The sequence below is a fragment of the Psammomys obesus genome, unplaced genomic scaffold, assembly GCF_907164565.1.
Source record: "Psammomys obesus unplaced genomic scaffold, mPsaObe1.curated_primary_1811, whole genome shotgun sequence".
Classification (NCBI taxonomy): Eukaryota; Metazoa; Chordata; class Mammalia; order Rodentia; family Muridae; genus Psammomys; species Psammomys obesus.
This window is the reverse complement of record NW_026596057.1, coordinates 18633468-18654129: the sequence shown is the minus strand read 5'-3', so window position 1 is coordinate 18654129 and position 20662 is coordinate 18633468. Positions and strand designations below refer to the sequence as shown.

At 39.3% G+C, this 20662-nt stretch overlaps 1 protein-coding gene across 1 annotated transcript in view; it reads right to left on the bottom strand.

Annotated features, from left to right (window-relative positions):
- The window catches only part of Hmcn1 (hemicentin 1), a 354052-nt gene that overhangs the window by 199308 nt on the left and 134082 nt on the right, over nt 1–20662 (bottom strand). The window lies entirely within an intron of this gene.

Below are 20662 nucleotides of genomic sequence, written 5' to 3'. Positions count from 1 at the left end.
TCCTTCCTTCTGACCCTAGCCTATCAAGTCTCATGAGGAGTGGCTGCAATGTCTTCCTCTGTGGCCTGGTAAGGCTGCTCCCCCCTCAGGGGGAAGAGATCAAAGAGTCAGTCACTGAGTTCATGTCAGAGACAGCCCCTGTTCCCCTTACTAGGGTACCCATTTGGAGACTGAACTGCCATGGGCTACATCTGTACAGGGGTTCTAGGTTCTCTTCGTGCATGGTCCTTGTTTGGAGTATCAGTCTCAGAAAAGACCCCTGTGCCCAGATTTGTTGGATCTGTTACTCTTCTTATGGAGTTCCTGTCCTCTCCAGGTCTTACTAACTCTCCCATCTTTCCTAAGATTCCCTGCACTCTACCCAAAGTCTGGCTATAAGTCTCAGCATCTGCTCTGATACCTTGCTGGGTAGAGTCTTTCAACGTCCTTCTGTGGTAGGCTCCTGTCCTGTTGCCTGTGTTCTCCCTCTTACAATGTCTGTCCTGTTTGCCTTTCTGAGTAAGGACTTATCATCTTTCCCAGGGTCCTCCTTCTTGCTTAGCTTCTTTAAGTGTACAGATTTTAGTATGTTTATCCTATATTATATGTCTAATATCCACTTATAAGTGAGTATATACCATGTGTGTCTTTCTGCTTCTGGGATACCTCACTCAGGATGATCTTTTCTGGTTCCCATCATTTTCCTGCAAATTTCATGATTTCCTTGTTTTTAATTGCTGAGTAGTATTCAGATTCTACCCAGCAGGGTATTAAAGTGGATGCTGAGACTCATAGCCAAACTTTGGGCAGAGTACAGGGAATCTTATGGAGGAAGGGGGAGTTAGAAAGATCTGGAAGGGTCTGGAGCTCCACAAGGAGAAAAACAGAACCAAAAAATCTGGGTCTAGGGGTCTTTTCTGAGACTGATACTCCAACCAAGGTCTATTCATGGAGATAACCTAGAACTCTTGCATAGAGGTAGCCCAGTGGCAGCTCAGTCTCCAAATGCGTGCCCTAGTAAGGGGAACAGGGCATGGACTCAGTGGCTGGCTCTTTGATCACCATCCCCTGAGGAGGAGCAGCCTTTCCATGCCACAGAGGAAGACTATGAAAGACAGTCTTGATGAGACCTGGTAGGCTAGGGTCAGATGAAAGTTGAGGAGATCCTCCACTATCAGTGGACTGGGGAAGGGGCATGGGAAGAGGTGAGGGATGGAGGGTGGGATTGGGGGGGACGAGGGTGGGGCTACAGCTGGGATACAAAGTGAATAAATTGGAATAAATAAAAAATTATATTAAAAAAAGAATCTCTGACTTATTCCAATTATAGGGCCTTGAAAGAGTCCTGTATTATTATTTTTCATCACTACCTCCCCAGGTTGGGAGTCGGTAATTTGCATGCCTGCTGCCTTCCATTGATGTGGTAGCCATTTCTCAAACTCCACCCAGCAAGGGATTGAAGCAGATGCAGAGACTCACAGCCAAACTTTGGATAGAGCTCAGGGGAGTCTTATGGAAGAAGGGGGAGATAGAAGGTCCCAGAGAGGACAGGATCCCAACAAGGAGCCCAAACAAAGCCAAAAAATCTGGGCCTGGAGGGGACCACAGATCATGCATAAAAAGGACATAGACCACCTGCCCAGAGACAGTTCAGTCCCCATGTGTGTCCCCTAGTAAAGGGAGAAGAGACAGTTTCCAACATGAACTCAGTTGCCTGCTCCTTGATTCCTTCTCCACGGTGGGGTAACCTAGCCAGCCCACAGAGGAAGAGGATCCAGACAGTCTTCAGCCCTGATGGGACCTGATAGGCTAGGGTTAGAGAGTAAGGGAGGAAGACTTCCCTATCAGTGGACTTGGGGAGAGGGATAAAGGAGGAAGAAAGAGGGAGGGCAGGACAGGGAAGAAATAAAGGAAGGGGCTACAACTGGGATACAAAGTACATAAATTGTAAAATAATAATAATAATAATAATAATAATAATAATAATAATAATAAATCTAAAAAAAAGAATCTCTGACTTGTTAATCTGCTGTATGTGAAGAATGAGCTTGAGGAGTGTAGCATTTTTAAGACATCACCCAGTCTGGGGTGCGTTTTTTTTTTTTTTTTTTTTTTTTTTTGGTGGTGCAGCTGCCTTTGAGTTGTCCATGTTTCTGTTAATAACTCTTCACCTATACTCTGTACATAACACCAATAAACTCAATGGCTCACTAAGCAAAACGTGGTTAGAATCATTATTTTGATCTGACATTTGTGGTTTATCTGAGGGCAGAGGGGAATCAATGTAAATGCCATACAGGCAGAGAAAATGAGTAATAGGACTACACATTCCTTCTTGAGACAAAGCCTGGACAGGCTGGGGACACAAACAGGAAATCATTCCCTGGTGGACTGGGTCCTAGGAGTCACTAGGACCAGTCGACTATCAACAGCTAAGGTTTGCCATGAAGCTCAGAAACTGAAAGACAACAAAGGACAGACAGACAAAATGGAGAGAACCAGGCATAAGATAGTGTTTCATAGCCACTTCACTGGCTTAGGTAAAATTGTTTTCACAGAAGAGTTAATGAAGAAGTTGGTTCATTAAGGGCCTTGGAACTACTAGTTTTGTTAGCTTTGTTGAGATCTTAATAAGACATGATCTCTGTATGATTGGTGAGACAGGTTGATCAAATTGACTTGAATATATAGGAGCCACCATGCAAATCAGACCTATAAAGTGGTAAATCAATCTTTCAAGAAGAACAAATAAAAAAAAATTCCAGCCAGCTTAAAGGTGAGTGTGTCAATATGTATGCTGAGCCAGAGCTGGTAGGAAAGAAAATAGCAGAAGGCTAAATGCTGTGCTGGTGAGTATTCATAAGGCTTTAAATCCTGAGCAAAGTTTGTAACTCACATAATTGACAAATAATGCAGATGGAAAAGATCAAAGTTGACCAATGAGTGGGCAATAATTCCCCCAGAGCACATGATATAAAGTATAATGGGTAGGATGGTTCACTCAAGCACAGGTTTGTTCAGCAGGCCAGTGTGGCTGATTGAGAGACAAGGGTCATGGCTGCTGGATGGCCTGGAAGCCCTAATACTCAAGGACCTGGTTATAGCATCAAATACAATAGCTTGAAACCTTTTGAGACTGAGCCATAAAAGTAGTACAAGCCAACCCTACTGGAACTATCAACAACAGGAGATGCACAACAGCATGGCGACAGCAGCAAAACCCTAAAATGGAGAAATTAGATGGCTAACGGGAAATGTATGTGGATCATGGAAATAAGGTAGTGTCCTGAAGGCATTTCACGGTATCTAACATTTTTCTCTTAATGAGATCCTTTTGTACCATATTAGACTTCACCAATGCTTCTTTTTCAACATTCCCTTAGCACCCTAGAGACAGCACTGTGGACAGTTTTGGGAATAAAGCATTTTCTTTCACATTCTTTTTGCAGGTTAAAACATAGGAACTGAAAAAGCATACTAGAACCAGGACTTGCTGACTCTAACTATCAGCCAAGACTCCCATAAGCTAGGACCCATCTCATGTGATAAGTTTTGAACTCTTTTTTAAATGGGTGGGGGTTTCTTCTAGTAAAAAGAATACATCCCCTTATATTTTAGTTGGCTTTGTTACTTCTGCGTTCGTTAAACTTCCAAGGCTTCATTCCCCTTCAGACCACAACCAGGATTCTGATCTCCTGATTCTCACGGTGATAAGTAATTGGCTGAGTCTCTTTCTGCAGTGTCCTAATTGTTCCTCCTTTGACTGTTTAAGTGACTTACCTTGGTGAATCTAACATCCTAGATTACCAAGAAATAGGAATACAGTTCACATAGAGCCTTGTTTCTCTTACTTGTTTGGGCCCAGGAAACTTTAATCACACCAGATTCCTCCACATTCTGGGTACTCCCCTCTGTCAGCGGAAACTCACCACCCCCAGCATCACTGCCTATATACTCGGCACCCAAGCAACCTAAAATAAGCTGAGAGTCCCAAGCCTCTCTTAAGTTTTTACACTGACAATACTATCACAATCACACTTTTCCCTTAATTTTATAGAATTATCTGGAAAAAACATATGTAGACTGGATTGATGATTGGTCTTAGGCAAAACTGAATACTTTTAAAGAGTAAATGTAATGGGATAAGTGAGAATGGGTTAAGAATCAAGAGGAAGGCCTTATCTCTTACAAGACAGACAAAATTTAGGAGAGAAAACCAAGAGCTTAGAAAATATACTATTTCAAGACAAGTTATTGGAGCAAACATAAATACTATTTTTTCCTAATAGTTGATAAGAGTATGTGCCAACTGAGTATATTGACAGGCACAGAAGATAATTAACTCTTGTTTGTTTGTTTGTTTGTTTGTTTTCAGAAAGGAGACTGATCAAGCACATTTGAAGCTAAGTATTGAAGGATGATTAAGAGTCAAACGGACAAGCAGCGGAAGCAGGTTCAGAGCAGAAGCAATAAAAGCGCAAAGGCTGTGTCAATGAATATGCAATACAGAGTATGAGAAGACACTATGACCATGGTTGATACGCATGTGGAAGTGGTAAAGGGAAAAAGTAGAAAGGGTTTGGAAGAACATGTTTAAAAAAAGACCTTATTCTAAGGAACTGTGAAAGTTATTAAAGGATTTTAGAAACATAATGTTTCAATCAAGCTTTTGGAAGAATATGAATGGTGGATTTGGGGGTTGTCAAGGAAAGATCTTAGGTAGGAGGATCAGTAATGTGGCTGTTAAAATATACCATGAAAACATAAAAAAAAAAAAAAACGATGAAGAATCAAGCCTCATGAGAAAGAACAGGAAACAGATTCTACAGGTAGCGTAAGATATTTAGGTAGAACTCTAATATGCAATACAAAAGGTAAATTCTAGAATGACTCAGGCTTCTAAACTGAAAACCAAAGCCATTAGTGATACCATTTAATTGTGTCAAGAAATGCCAACAGAAAGTATTGTCAGGAGCACTTGGCACAGTACTTGAAGAGATCCAAACCTTGGGATTTTAAAGGAAAGGGGAAAGCCAAAATAATCTAAGTATATAATTGAAATTTACTACAATGACAAAATGTGGTACTTATTATAAATGATCACAATACAGTCATGATGTAAAGTATGATAATTAAATGTATAATTACATATGGTAATAAAATATTAAATAAGTTTAACAAGTTTAGTTCAAGTAGTACATGATTTTATATTAAAATAATTAGGAGAATGCAAGTTTCCGTGTAAGCTGACACTATGAATGAGTTTGACCAAAGCTTTGAGCATAAGTTCCTTGACTCTTTCAGTTTCTGTACCCAGTGAAATGATTCCTAATAATACCCTGCTATACTCATAGACAAGAGCCTAGATAATAACATCAGAGAGGCTTTATCCAGCAACTGATGGAAGCAGATGCAGATACCCACAGCCAAACATTAGGCAGAGCTTGGGGAATCCTTCAGAAGAAGGGGAGGAAGGATTGTGGGAGCCAGAGAAGACAAGGATACCACAAGAATGCTACTCACAGAATCAAGAAAGCAGGGCTCACAGAGACCAACAATCAGGGAGCCTAGCTGGGTCTGACCTAGGTCATGTGTATATATGTTATGGTTGTATAGCTTGGTGATTTTGTTTGACTCCTCCCATTAGGAGCAGGGGCTGTCTCTGACTCCTTTGCTTGCTTTTGGAACCCCTTTCCTCCTGCTGGTGACCTCCTCCAGCCTTAGTAAGAGGGGATATAGTAGTCTTATTGCAACTTGATATACCATGTTTGGTTGACATCCCTGGGAGCCCTGCCCTTTTTCTGAAGGAAAACTGCACAGGACTGGTTCTTGGGAAGAAGGGAGGGGAGGGCGGAACTTGGAGGAGAGGCAGAAGAAACTGTGGTCAGGCTATACTATATGAGAGAAGACTAAATTTAAAAATTGTTAAAATTTATCATAATATTAATATGGAATGTTACTCTACTAAATAATAGAAAGTAAAGAATCAAATAACTAAAGAAAATTAGTGCAACACCTTCAGAAAACGTCTCTAGTTTGTTTTCATTCCATACATGTACATATATGTGTATGTGTATTTGTGTAACCTGACACACAGATTTATACTGCACATATGTTTTACAGCTTTCTTATTTATACACGTATTTGTTAACACTTATTACTTGCCCATTTAGGAGACATTTGGGAATGCAAAAGAAATTAGATAAAGTTTATTTCCTGAAGTATGCCTAATGAGAATATAAAAACATACTCAACATTGGCATGAGAAGACTAACTAAATACTTCATATTATAACTTGTGAGTTAATCAATACTCACTCTACCAAGGAGAAAAACAAAGATTAGGGGTGTACTGTTCATCTAGACAATGGAAGGAAGGTCTTCCAGAGCTCATTCACAAGGAGACCACTGCGCACAATGCATCACGGACTGCTGAGTGCAGCAGTTCAGAGTGCCTAGACCACAATGGAAACAGTCGGAAATTCTCATGGCTCCATTAACCTGCTGCGCTCCTCCTATGGTTCATTTCCTAAGGTGTTGTTTTATAAAAGGTGCATTGCAATAGAAGGGAATAAATCTTTATTATTCCTAAGCCATAATTAATTTTTATTGTAATTAACCATATAGTCTGCGCAAACTTCTGGAATTAAATAGACTGACATCATCATCTTTGGTTTTATGGCAATTAAAAATACAGCTTCATGATTCAGGAAGAGAGCAATGGCCTTGGCCTAAACATGAGTGAGAAAAACTATTGGAATGAAAAATGACCACAATGTTTCTTTCAGCAACCACAAGGGAGAGAAGAACAAATAGAGGCTAATTGTCTAATACTTAAAATACGTAGACTGTCTTGGAGCCTGTGAGAAGCCAATCAGAACTATTAATTCAGTAGAGACTTAGCTCACAGGTTTGAAACCCTTTCACTTGCAGTGTGTATTCACAATGGGCATGAGCGGGATTCAAATGTTTGACTTCTCACATTGTAAATCAGACAAACAATGCCAGTGCTAACCCAAAGTGTGCAAAAAAAGTACATTTTTTTTTCTTACAAAGCAGCCACCAGGAAAATATAAACCAAAGTAGTCCCAATTCACAGGCATTAGTGTAACTTAATCTACAACTCAAGAGTCAGATAACTCCAGGGACTAAATGAAATGACTGGTAGAGTTCCCAAAGACAGCAGTGATTCCAGCTACATGTCAACAGGAAGGTATCACCAGAGACAGACTAATCGCCAGTTTCAAGAAAAATCACTCAGAGTGAGCATTGCTAATTGGATTCGACACTTCCATGTGAATCTGTAGCTCCATCTAAAGGCTTATATTCCATAATTGTCACCACATGCTGAAGGAATAAATCCACAATTTTCTCTGGTCACATTTTTTTCATCTACACAACAACAACAACAAAAAAAAAGCAAAACGAGTGTATAATTAAATTAAAACTAATGACCACATGCACCTTAGCCCAAATGGCTAATGTACAAGACAGAAAACACCAAGAATGGTATAGTTCAGTGGTTCTCAACCTTCCTAATGCTGAGACCCTTTAGTATAGTTCCTCCTTTCCTCCCAGTCTCACCCACCCTTCTGCATCCTCTCTCTCCCTATTTCCTTAGAATAGGGGAGCCCCCTTACCCACACACCCCAAATCATCTATTCACATGAGGATTGAGTTCGTCTTCCTCCTCTGTGGCCTGGTAGGGAAGTCCCTACATGGGGAAGGAATCAAAGAACAGGTAACATAGTCCATGTCTGAGATATCCCCCACTCCCCTGACTATTGGACATGAAGCCTAAGATGCCTATCGGATATTTATAAGTAAGAGGACCTAGGTCCAGACCATGCATTGTCCTTGGTTGGTGCTTCATACTCCATAGGCCCCTGGGCCTTGGTTGATTTACTCTGATGGTCCTTGTTCCCATTCTTCCACAGGAGAGACCTATGGCTGAGATGTAAATTGAATTAATTAATAAAAATAAATATAAAAATAAAGAAGGTACAGTGGGTAACACAGGCGCTTACAATAAATAGGTAATATTATAAATATGTGTGTGTTAGTTCCTCGTGTTGAGGTGACCCCAACCATAAAATCATTTTTGTCTCTACTTCATGACTGCAATTCTGCTACTGTTATGAATTGTAGTGTAAACATCTGCTTTGCAGGGTATCTGACATGTGACCCCCAATGAGTCATGACCCACAGGCTGAGAACAGCTGCTGTAGATAAAGATCAGCCGGGACTCACAGACTCTTGGTAGGGGTATGAATTGAAAACAGCTTTGGGAAACTGAGGTGGCATCTTCTAGGAGTGAACGAATTAGACTTAGCACAGAAGCTAAGATACATGTTTGACAAGTGGCATCTTCTCAAGTACTCAAGAGCAGAGCAGTTATAGTCAACGAAACTGGAAGTTACTCAAATATACGCGGGCAGTGGAGAAACAGACTGTGGTATAAATTCATAAAATAGAATAGTATATACATCAGTGAGAAGAACTGATTCATAACTACATGGAACCAAAAACCTCACAAACACAATTTGGACACAAAGACCAGACACTTAAAATACACTGATTAAATTATTTCATTCATACAAAAAAATAAAAGCATAACAAATTAATCTATGTTTTTTTAAACCACAAAAATCAAAATATACTAATTAATCTAGGCAACCAAAAGGAAGTAGAAGGATGAAGGTAAGTTTCTGAGGTCTTGGACATGCACTGTTTCTGAGTGTTGGTTCTCCAGGGAACTTTGGTTTGAATTAATGTTGTATGCAGGATGCCATGTGTACTTTCTGTGTGTTGGTGCAAAGTTGGAAATAAAAGAAAGAATAATTATAATTCATGAAAGCACTGTCTGGGGCTGGAGAGATAGCTCAGCAGTGAAGCAGCACTGACTGCTCTTCTAGATGCTGGGTTCTAGTCCCAGAACCACCAGAGCTGCTAACTGCTGTCTGCAACCCCAGCTCCCGGGAATCTGACACTGTCTATGAGCACTGCACACTTGTGGTGCTCAGACACACATGCAGGCAAAACACTCATGCAGGTGATTTTGTTTAAAGCATGCTTTCTAACCGAGTATATCTAGTATGTTTACTCAATTTAATTTTACTGAGATAAAATTTCTGAGTTTAAATCAAGAAGCTGTAAAATAATTACAGGGTATTCAAAAGAAGTAAAATGAAAACAAGTATTTCCATAGTAGTGGAATTTGCAATAATGCCAGACAACATATCAAGCCCTCAGTTCTGAAATATTACGAAACTACTAGAAATAACAGATAATGAATACAAACACTGCCTTTTCAACTCTTGGATTACCACAAATAACTAAATGGACCATTTTTTGTCAGATAGATATGGAGACATTTCCAAAGAAAGTCCGACACACAGATCCTAAAATACACTAAATTTAGGCGGTATTGTTAATTTTTAAAAATGTGACTCTCAGAATGGACGGCAAGTACGTCAAAGGACAGCCCGCCCTACAGATAAAGTAGGAAAGCATCAGACAGCAGGAGAATGGTAGGGAAAACTTGTATGACATGAGAAACTAAAGGTGATCCCTGAAGGATAGAGCGGAAGAAAGGAAAAGCTGGAAGGCAAGGTCTTTCCGGGTTAAGGAGCAGTTAGTGGCAGAAGCGCAGACGCGGTAGCGTACCACTCTTGGGTGGAGACAGGGAGGAAAAGCACTAATTAAGAGTGGGGATGGAGGGTTAGGAAATACCTGGAGATGGTATTTCCTAAGGTGAGGTGAGATCACAAGGTGAGGAGAGATCACAGCAAGGTTGGAATTCCGAGAAAAACAATTTGGCTATCATTGTGCGGGTCAGTTTTTAGAAGAGGGGAGAGGTGTGGGGAAAGTAAAACGTGAGGACGTTCACCATGCTGGATAGACAAGGTAAGAGGAGGAGAAGAGAAAGAAACGATGGCTGAAGTACAGGCGTGACATGATGTGGACTGGCCTGGGGTGCTGACACTAGGGGACTGTACTAAATAAAATTTTGCATAATCTATTCTTGGGATACATTCCAGATAAATTAAATTTTATGGAATTAGCATAAATTCATTTTTTAAAACCACATAATTTTATAAATAAGGTTGGAAATTTGCACATGATTTTGATGTGGAACATAATACATTTTCAAGGATGATATGAATAACTATCCCCAGCCTTCCCAAATGATGTTCATTCTCACTTTCTCTTAAAAATCATTAAGAAAATGCCTAGGAACATCTACTCAGTGGTGCTTTGGAGTACTTATCTACTTATTGTGCATTTGGTTTCATCTTTGATTTAGATGATTTGGCATTAGAAATCAGAGCATGTAGGCAGAGCATTTCTCTCCCACTCTCTCCTGCTCTCATCTACAACTATGCTTTTACTTCTTGGGTCTTTAGACATAACAGTATTACTACTAATATTAAACTATTTGACAAAGTGAGTCTCACTTAACACTCAGAGGCGCTTGCACTCAGGTGTGACAACTTACGACTGACCCACAGATCCCCAGGTGAGAACCAACTCCTGAGAGACGTTCTCTAGCCCCACGTGTGTTTCTGCACATCTGCTTGCATACAGACACACACACACACATTAATTGCTGAATCAATGAATTAAAATCTTTGGTAAAATCTTCACCCATTACTCAGAGAAATGGGTAAATCAGTATTCATTTTTTAATTATACATATGATTATTCTACTTAAAATCACAAACACAGAATTTACACTTTTGTTTTATAACTTGTGCTTATCATTGGTAGCTCCTTACACAGATTATTTAAAAAAAAAAAAAGAGTAAAGAGACTGCTTTTAAAGTAAACCTGTTGACACATCCCATAGGACCCATCCCCTGAGCCATAATACTAGAAAATCACAACACTATAAAACAATTCAAACAGTGTTCTTTGTAAATTTTACAGAATGTGAAGTAAGGACTGCTTATGTTCTTTCTTTCCTTTCCTTTCCTTTTGTTTGTTTGCTTGGTTGGTTGGTTGGTTGGTTTTTCGAGACAGTGTAGCCTTGGCTGTCCTGGATTCACTTTGTAGACCAGCCTGGCCTCGAACACAGAGACCTGCCTGCCACTGCCTCCCAGAGTGCTGGGATTAGAGGCGTGTGCCACTGTGCTTGCCCCTTTCCATGAATAATATTAAAGTAATCTTATGTCTGGAATTGAGCAACGTGAAAGGTGTAATTATACAGGCAGAGACCTCTGCAGTAATGTCATGTGGTGCAAACATGCTGGTGACTTCAGAAAGAGGAAAGGGTTTTGGGTTTTGTTTGTTTGTTTTTACCACTCTAGAGAACTTTAAATCTGATCCATATTTGTCACCAGGCACAAAACTAAAGTCCAAGTGGATCAAAGACCTCAACTTAAAACCAGAAACAGTAAACATATTAGAAGAAAAAGTGGGGAAGAGCCTAGAACTCATTGGCACAGGAGACAACTTCCTGAACAGAACACCAACAGCACAGGCTCTAAGAGCAACAATCAATACATGGGACCTCATAAAACTGAAAAGCTTCTGTAAAGTAAAGGACATGTTATCAGAACAAAATGACAACCTACAGACTGGGAAAGGATCTTCACCAACCCTATATCTGATAGAGGGTTAATATACAGAATACATAAACAACTCAAGAAGTCAAACAGCAACAAATCAAGTAATCCAATTAAAAATTAGGGTACAGAGCTAAACAGAGAATTCTCTGTAGAGGAATGTATAATGGCAGAGAAACACTTAAAGAAAAGCTCAACGTCCTTAGTCATCAGGGAAATGCAAATCAAAATGACCCTGAGATTTCACCTGACACCCATCAGAATGGCCAAGATGAAGAACTCAAGGGATGATGCATGCTGGAGAGGTTGTGGACAAAGGGGAACCCTCCTCCATTGTTGGTGGGAATGTAAACTTGTACAACCACTTTGGAAATCAATCTGGCGCTTTCTCAGAAAATTAGGAATAGTGCTACCTCAAGATTCAGCTACACCACCCCTGCCCACAGTTAGCTGAATCCTCCTACATAAATTAACAACAACAGTGCACTAATAATAATCCCACAGGCCAATCATATGGAAGCGATTCCTCATTTGACATTCCTTCTTCCTAGTTATGTTAAGTTGATAACTGAAGTTAACCATGACAGCAGGAAAAGAGGATCTAAAACTATTCAACTGAAATAATCACCAAAATGACAGATCTGGTAGACATGGCACCATCAATATTCAAGATAACTAGTTTTTAACTGAATGTAAATTTAAAACACTGCAGGATGAAAACATCTAATAGAATAGCTAACCCCTGAAGCATTGGCAGTTCTAAGTGTTAGTAAAACTGTGGACAACTGGAGCCCATAGATTGCTGGTAGGCATGTGAAATGGTATAATCACTTTGGAAAATACTCTGACTCTTTCATATAAAGTTAAACATGTACTTTCACATAACCCGTCAGATTTATTTGTAATTACAAACTAAGGAAAAATGAAAACATGTGTGTACACAAAGAACCACGCAGCAATGCTCAGAGATGCTATATCCAAAGTAAGCAAACACTGAGACAAGTGAGATGTCCAGCAAGAGAAAAAGGAATAAACATATCTTAAATATACATAAAATTAAATACACTGACTAAAAGGGAACACACAACAGTATAGACAATACACTAAATAGAAAGGAACACGCACACACACCATGGACATGAAACATGAAGCTCAGGAAAAATGGTAGACGCAAAGATTTCCCTTATGAAACTTTAGGAGAAAGTAAACCAATTACACAATGGAAAGAAAATCAGTGATTGACAGACTGGAAGGCCAAGGTAGCACAGAACACATGGAACATTTTGAAGGTGATGGAAATGGCCTTTGTTGTGACTGTGAGTGCTTACACAAGTGTACACATTTCTCAAAAATGCATTGAAATGTGTAATTAGCATAGACTCATTTTGCTTTATGCAAGTTCCATTTTAACCTTAATGTTTAAGATATTTTACAAATGTATGACATATATAGAAACATGATTAGTCAACAAAAATTATTAAAAAAGTGTGTTATAGCTATGCTCTCTTTCTGTTCACACAATGGGGTAAAGAAACTATGTGAATACACTCACAAATATACATGTACATTCACATACATGCATACACAGACACAGAAGTACACACAGAGCTACCTATACAAACACTTCTATGTCTGTGTCTGAGACACAGACACATATATATCCATATAAATGCAGAGAGAGAGAGAGAGATGACATGCACACACACATGGATTCATAAAATACAGGCATAACAGACACAGATGCACAATCACAAATATGTATGTTACAAACAGGTATATTCACACACTTATGCATATACATATATGCACACAGACACACTAATACACAGGTAGAAACATGTACACATAAGGACTCATTCCCATACATACACACAGACTCATAGACACATATATACACATTCACATACGCATACACAATATATGCATTGCGTTTACTCAATTCTTTGCTATTCAAAAAGTACAGTGATTAAATGTGATAGCAGGATAAAATGCTGAAAGTATTTAAGTCAAAATTCCTGCCTCTCTGTCCTCAAGAAGCTCACAATCTGCTACTATAACAAAGAACAGACAGACAGGAGCACAACGGAAACACAGAGTCACGTCACATGGGTACCGGAAGCTGTAAAGAAAGACCGCCTTCCCCATTTGTGTAAATGTTCTTGCTAATTGGCTGTGTTCATCGGAACTCCCAGCCGGGGGGAGAGAAGGAAGATTACTCAAGAAAATCCTTGGGAGAAGGAAATCTTTATTTTAGCCATGGTTGGAGAGAATCGGTCCATGTTTGGCTGACACTACTGCTAATAGGCCTGTGACAAAGCAGAAACAGCATGGAGGGAGGACCCATCTGAGCAAAGTCCTTCTTCCGGGCTTCCAGGAAGCAAAGAGAAACACTTGGCACCTGCTTCCCCCAGAGAGGCCTCACATCCTAAAGTTCCTAGGACTTGCAAACATAATGACTGCAATTAGGACCCAAGTCATCATAAGAGGGAAGGCTGTGGGGGACATCTTGTATTTGAGAAGGGTGAGGAGAGTGAGAAGGAGAGGTCAAGGAGTTTGTGTGTAAAATCCCTGTGTTATATCAAACCACGCAAATATTTTCCTCTTAGGATCTTTGAAATGCTGAATACATTTTAAAAACATATTTCTAGTGGATAAAGATCCAAACTAATGGTAGATTGGTATTCGCATCAAAAAAATAAAATAGAACATTGACAAAATATATTTGAGATCGTATTTCAATTTCAAAGACCTTACATTATTTTGATATTTCTTTATATTATATTTCTTTAATCCTTAGATGTGAAAAGAAAATGGGACATTGTTTTACATAAATTAATTTCAAAAATGTTATTGTGACAATCCACCCACAGCAATGCTTTTCAGGGTTCTTTAAAAACAAACAAACAAAAATAAACAGAACACTAGGAAAATGCACAGAAATTAATAGGGAAAGAAGAGTACAACCAAACTATTCCAAAAGAAGCTGAATGTAAGGCCACTTTCAAAGACCCAAGACCTGCTGCAGTTGACTAGGATGCTTAGTCAGAGAAGAACAGCGTAAGACAGCAGATTCATATGCCAGCATTCTAACATGTAGGGAATAACAAGCTGTGAATGCCTAATCACACTCTATTAGCATGGTTTTGCACACATGTATGTTCATCCGTGAAGCCCACCATGGCTGGTGCAGCCAGCCATATGAATTGATTTAAACGTACCATTTAGAGTACGTTTGTGTGCAAGTCTACAATGGGCAATGTAAGCCTCTCAGAAAAAGTAATTCAGCCTGGAAACTGAGTTCTAAGTGAACGGTGTTTCATTTAGGCTACTGGTCCACCCTACATCTTCCTAAGCTGAACTTTTCAAAAAGAATTAAATTTTCTTATGCGTTCTGAATTTCCATTCCCAGGATGTATCTAAGAAAGGAGGCTAAAGACCGAGTGAAATAAGGAAATGTAAAAAATTTAACACAAATATCTTAGGAGTTGGCAGGGGTTGGGGGACCCAGAACATGCTGGGTAAATTAGGGGTGAGAGTAGAAACTGATTTATATTTTATAAACACTGGCTCTTTCTAGTGGGTTTATTTTGGAAACAACATCTGAAGATTAATTTCATTCTGTGTAATTTTACAGATTGAATTCATAACTGATTATTTGTCTAAATTAATGCTCTCGATCCTGTGTCTTATTCCAAACTTCTAATAAAAATTGAGGAAACTATAAAAACAAATTAAAATTAAAATCCAGAATGGCAGGATCAGTTTATCTAGTCTCATTACATTTGTCCCTCAGCAAAATATTTGAACGGATGACTTTTTTGTCCTGAAAAAAGAAGTAAACTCAGTTCATCAGCAAATCAGAATGATCTTGCTTCAGTGTCTTTCCCTACTGATGGTTTCCTTACATAACTGTCTGAATGAGACAGTACTACTTAGGACTGGGTGTTTGACGCTGCTTGCTGATCTACTGGCTTTCTCTCATTAGCATAACAGATTGTGTTAATGCCATTATCGTGAACAAGGATGCCTTCACTGTCATATATTCATTACGGTACATGAAGTAACCCTGTGTAGCAAAAAGGCTAATTGCTGTGTGACATCTCCAAGAATTACTCATTATCCTCTTAGCATATGTAAGGAATCTTCAGGCCAGGAAGAAAGTACATTCAGTGGTAGAAGTAGTCTTAAAAACTGAACCCCAAAGCCAGGTGTGATGGCACAAATCCCAACATCCAGAAGGCAAAAGTAGACAGATATCTCAGTTTGAGACAAGTCGGGTCTACATAGTGAGTTCCAGGCCAGCTAGGGCTACATAGTGAGACCCTGCCTATAGATAGATAGATAGATAGATGATAGATAGATACATAGATATGATACATAGATAGATACTTAGTAGTGTATTCAAAAGACAGTATCATCTGATGAACAGAAAGAATCAAATGAATCCATTAATATTACAGAAGGTTCAAGTCCCACAGATTTCATTAAAGAAAAATTCAGATCCATGGCAAAAAGTAATGCTCTGCGGTGGTTCTCAACCTTTGTAAAACTGCAATCCTTTAATACAGTTCCTCATATTGTGGTGACCTGGCCCCGAACTCTAAAACTGTTCCGATGCTACTTCATAACTGTAATTTTGCTACTGTTATGAAATGTAAAGTAACTACGCTGAGAACTACTGCTATAGCGTTCTAAGCCTAAATTCCAGGCTATTCTTGGGCCTGAACTCAGCATCCCAGCTAATGGGATACATTGGGCATAAGGTATCGCTGCACATAAGCAAACAACGTGCAAGGGAAGTCCTTTCTTCAGTTCTCCCACAGCTAGCACATTGTGGTGCATCACAGATTTTATTCCAGTTTTTCTAATGCAAATTTTAAAATGCATTGCCCTCTTCCCTTTCTTTAATCACTCACTCGATTGATATTAAGTATTCTCAGATCTACTAAACATCTGGCACTCCAGCAGGCAGAGAAATATTTAATACAAGCAGTTTTGTGCTAAGTAGAAAATAGCAGAAGGGAGGGAAGAGAGGGTGGAGTTGTTTGGAGGAAGAACATCACAGCATATACGCTCAGGGTAGGAGGGTTTCACAAAGCAAACTGTTCACAAGGTCACATTTTACAGAGGAAAAGCAGGCCTGACATGAGACCCTTGGAACACACAAGCACAGCAATTTGGGTTTGGGTAGGAGTCAAAGATTACAGAGTTTGTAAGTATGTGAGGACAGAGGGAGTAATCACTGCTCTGAGAGTCTGGTGAACAGAGGGCTGGACACAAGAAAGAAAAGCAAAAGGCAGAATTTGGTTTCTTCTTAGGGGAAATGTTTTCAACGTTTTTAAATTTTAGAATAAATTTCAAACATAACAAATAAAAATATATAAAAGGGACTAGAGACATGGCTCAGTTTTTTGTTTGATTGATTGTTTTGTTTTTGGGTTTTCAAGACAGGGTTTCTCTGTGTAGCCTTGGCTTTTCTGGACTCACTTTCTAACTCATAGCAATACACCTGCCTCTGCCTCCCTGAGTGCTGGGATTAAAGTTTGCCACCATGCCCGGCTATGGCCCAGCTTGTAAAGTGCATGCTATGCATAAGGACCTGAGTTCAGGTCCCCAGGACCCATGTGAAAATCAGGCAAGGTCGTAGCACCTATAACCTCAAGTGAACTGCAAATGTACTACAAAGACAAAAGAAAAAAAAAAAACACTCAATATGTATGTGCATATACAAATGTGTATGTGTGTATGTGTATATACACACTCACAGAGATCCCCCTTGCTCTGCCTTCCAAGTGCTGGGATTAAAGATGTGTGCCACCACCACCCGGCCATAAAATAAATTAAAAAAAAAAAAATCTATAATCACACTCTCAAGTGATTGCCATTGAAACATCTTTACAATCTTTACAGATTTTTCAAGAAATATAAATATACCTATGAAAGTTACATGAATTTTAAATGCAGTCTTAGCAGATACGTAATTTTAGTCAACACTACTTGAATTAATATTTACATTTATTATTTTATTCATTATCATATTACAGAATTAATTAGAAATTTGATAAATTTGGACATGGCCAAATTTTCACAAATATTGTCACCAATTCCTAAAAAAGACTTCCTTGTTTCTCACAGATTACAGATAATTAAGCTGTAAGTCATTTAACTAATTCATATATCTTTTTTCTAATTTCATAACAAAAACATGAAATGATCTAAAGAGTCTTTAATGTGACTAACCATGTCTATTTAAAGTCATAAAAGCGTCATGAGATGTTTTATTTTCCTTTTCGCTCAGCTGCCGAACTTATTTAGATCATACGCTATGTGGTTTCGACGTTCATGGCTCTGCTGCAGGAGAGAGAAAGGCCAGTTTGTAATTTTTACCACAAAGCCAACTCATGACTCCAAATGATCCTTTGGAGTTCTCTCGAAAGAAATCCATGCCCTCTCTAGGGCTTTCCTTGTCACCATCAGTTCAGGCTAGGAACGCATAAGGAAACGCGAAAGTACAGGAAGCATGCATGGGCTCCTTCTCTTTAATTATCCTCGGTCACAGGAAAATTCCTCAAATAAAATTTCCCTCATTTTGACTCTTTAACGTTTTTATCACCTCTTTACTATTGAAAAATAAGAAGCAAAAATTAGATTGTCCTTGGTAGACATTTTTATTTATTTTGAACCAAATGACTGCTTGCCTCTTCATTAAATAAACCTCGGGATTCCTTACACCTCGGGGTTCCGAGCTGCCTGCTGGTTCATAGATCCCAGAAAGAATTTTAAAAAGTGTAATCCTGAGATTTCTCTCTTTTATTTTTTTCCTTTTTTATTATCATTTATTACAATTTATTCAATTTTATCCCAGCTGTGGGCCCTTCTCAATCCCACCCACCCTCCCTCTTCTCCCCCATGCTCCTCCCCTAGTCCATTGCTAGGCCATTGCTAGGCGAGATCCTTCTCCCCTTCTATTTGACCCTAGCCTCACAAGGACTGGTTTCATTATCTTCCTCTGTGGTCTGTAAAGGCTGCACCCTCAGGAGGAAGTGATCAGACAGACAGACACTGAGTTCACGCCATAAAAAGTCCCTGCTCCCTTGACTAGGGACCCCACTTGGAGACTGAGTCTATGGGCTACATCTGAACCAGGTTGTAGGTCCTCTCCATGCATGGTCCTTGGTTGGGGTATCATTCTCTTCAGGTCCCCCAGGGCTCAGTTTTTACAGTTCTGTTGCTCTCCTTTTGGATCTCCTGTCCCCTCCAAGTCTTTCTATCTCCCCTTCTTTCGTAAGATTACCTGCATTCTGACCAAAGTTTAAGTATGAGTCTCAGCCTCTGCTTTGATACTTCGATCAGTAGAGTCTTTCAGAGGCCATCTGTGGTAGGCTCCTGTTCTTCACCTTAAAGTTGCCCTAGGAAAACCACAGTTCTTACATGGAGGTTCCCCAAAGGCATTAAGTTACAGTAAATTGATAGAATTAGTTCCACCAGAGACCTTAGGCAAAGTTTTTTTTCTCTCTCTCTACATTAACAATATTTATCTAGTGTGTTTAGTTTAATATGTAAAGCGTTTTATTGACGATAACTAGTTATTGTATAAGGGAGCTACTGAATAGACAACAAAGTGAGATTTTATATCCTTTCTAGAAATTGACAGGAGCTCATTCTCTTAGGTTAGATTGCCCAGTTGTCTTTATTAAAGAAAAAAACATGACAAAGTTCTCCCCCAACCACATAACATAAAGGGCCAGAGGTCACTTATTGTTCCGGGGGGGGGGGGGGGGGGGGGGAACGTAGTCAGGCTTTTCAATCTGCCTCTCTGTGGCAGAAAAGTAACTGTTCTTTCATAAGCAGACTACACAAATCTCTTGGTAGGATAAAACACCTGATCTAGAAAGTCAGAAATCTTTGATAAAAAGGACACAGAGGATCCAAAATCTTCACCCAAATTCAAAGCTAGATCCTTTCCTAAACACTGTGAACAGATGATCTCACTGATTTTCACACACACACACATTTTTTATAAATGTATTTATTTAGTCATTTATTTTGTGTGTATGTGTGCAGTCCCCACAGAAGCCAGAAGAGGGACAAGAGTTGAAGGTGGTTGCAAGCCTCCATGTGGGGCCTAGGAACCAACTTTGCAAGAGCAGTAAGTGCCCTCAATTACTAGCTATCGCTTCAACCCCGTCCCCTTCGCACACACAAAATCTTCCTGTGCATGTCTTTGTAAATCCTGGGTTACAGGACTGAACTACAACTACTTTCTTCATGATTCAAAACATTCATAAAATACAAGTAAAGTATCTTAAATCATCAAAACACGATCATTGATTTGTTTTTATTAATCACTAAAAGATCAGGTATACTCAACTATGGATACTGGAATATCTATATGCCAGTTGCTTTTTATTCTTCCATTGGTATGTGCCTTTCCTAAACAGAAAGCTTTAGAAAGCAATCCTTTAAAATTCAGTATAGAAAATACAAAAGGATGTATGTACATTGTCATGCCTGTGTTTTTTTAGAAAGGGCTCATTAAAATCATCTTTGTCTCAGCACTGCTAGTGTTCTCTGACTTTCGTGTGCCCTATGAGTTGACTCTTCAAAAATGATTCACTGCTAACTAAGTGTTTCAATCCTAGATGTCACACATGTTGGGCAGCTTTCTCTCCATTCAAATCTGTATTTTCCATTACAGTGACAATTAAAAAAGAAGAAGACAGAAAGAAAGAACAGAAAAATACACTCAGCCTCTAACTGGGAAGACAGTTAATCTCCTTCAAGTCGTGTGGAGCGGAAATGCTTTGAAAGTCGACACAGTAACTGTGTTAGTTGAGGGCTCTTGTGAACCAGAAGTAGCTACGCAAGAAATAGATTCAGTTTGCTTAGCTCTGACATAGCTGAACTTGACAGTTTATTTTAGCTTCTAATCAAAATAACATCAGCTAAATAGACAGATATTTTTCTTTTCCTGTTTGTCTTGGTCCTGACGAAACCATGCAACTTACTGGCTAGTGTATCCTCAAACCACATTTCCTTTCCCTTCTAAGAAATATTCCTCCAGGTATCCGTGTGTGTGTGTGTGTGTGTGTGTGTGTGTGTGTGTGTGTGTGTGTG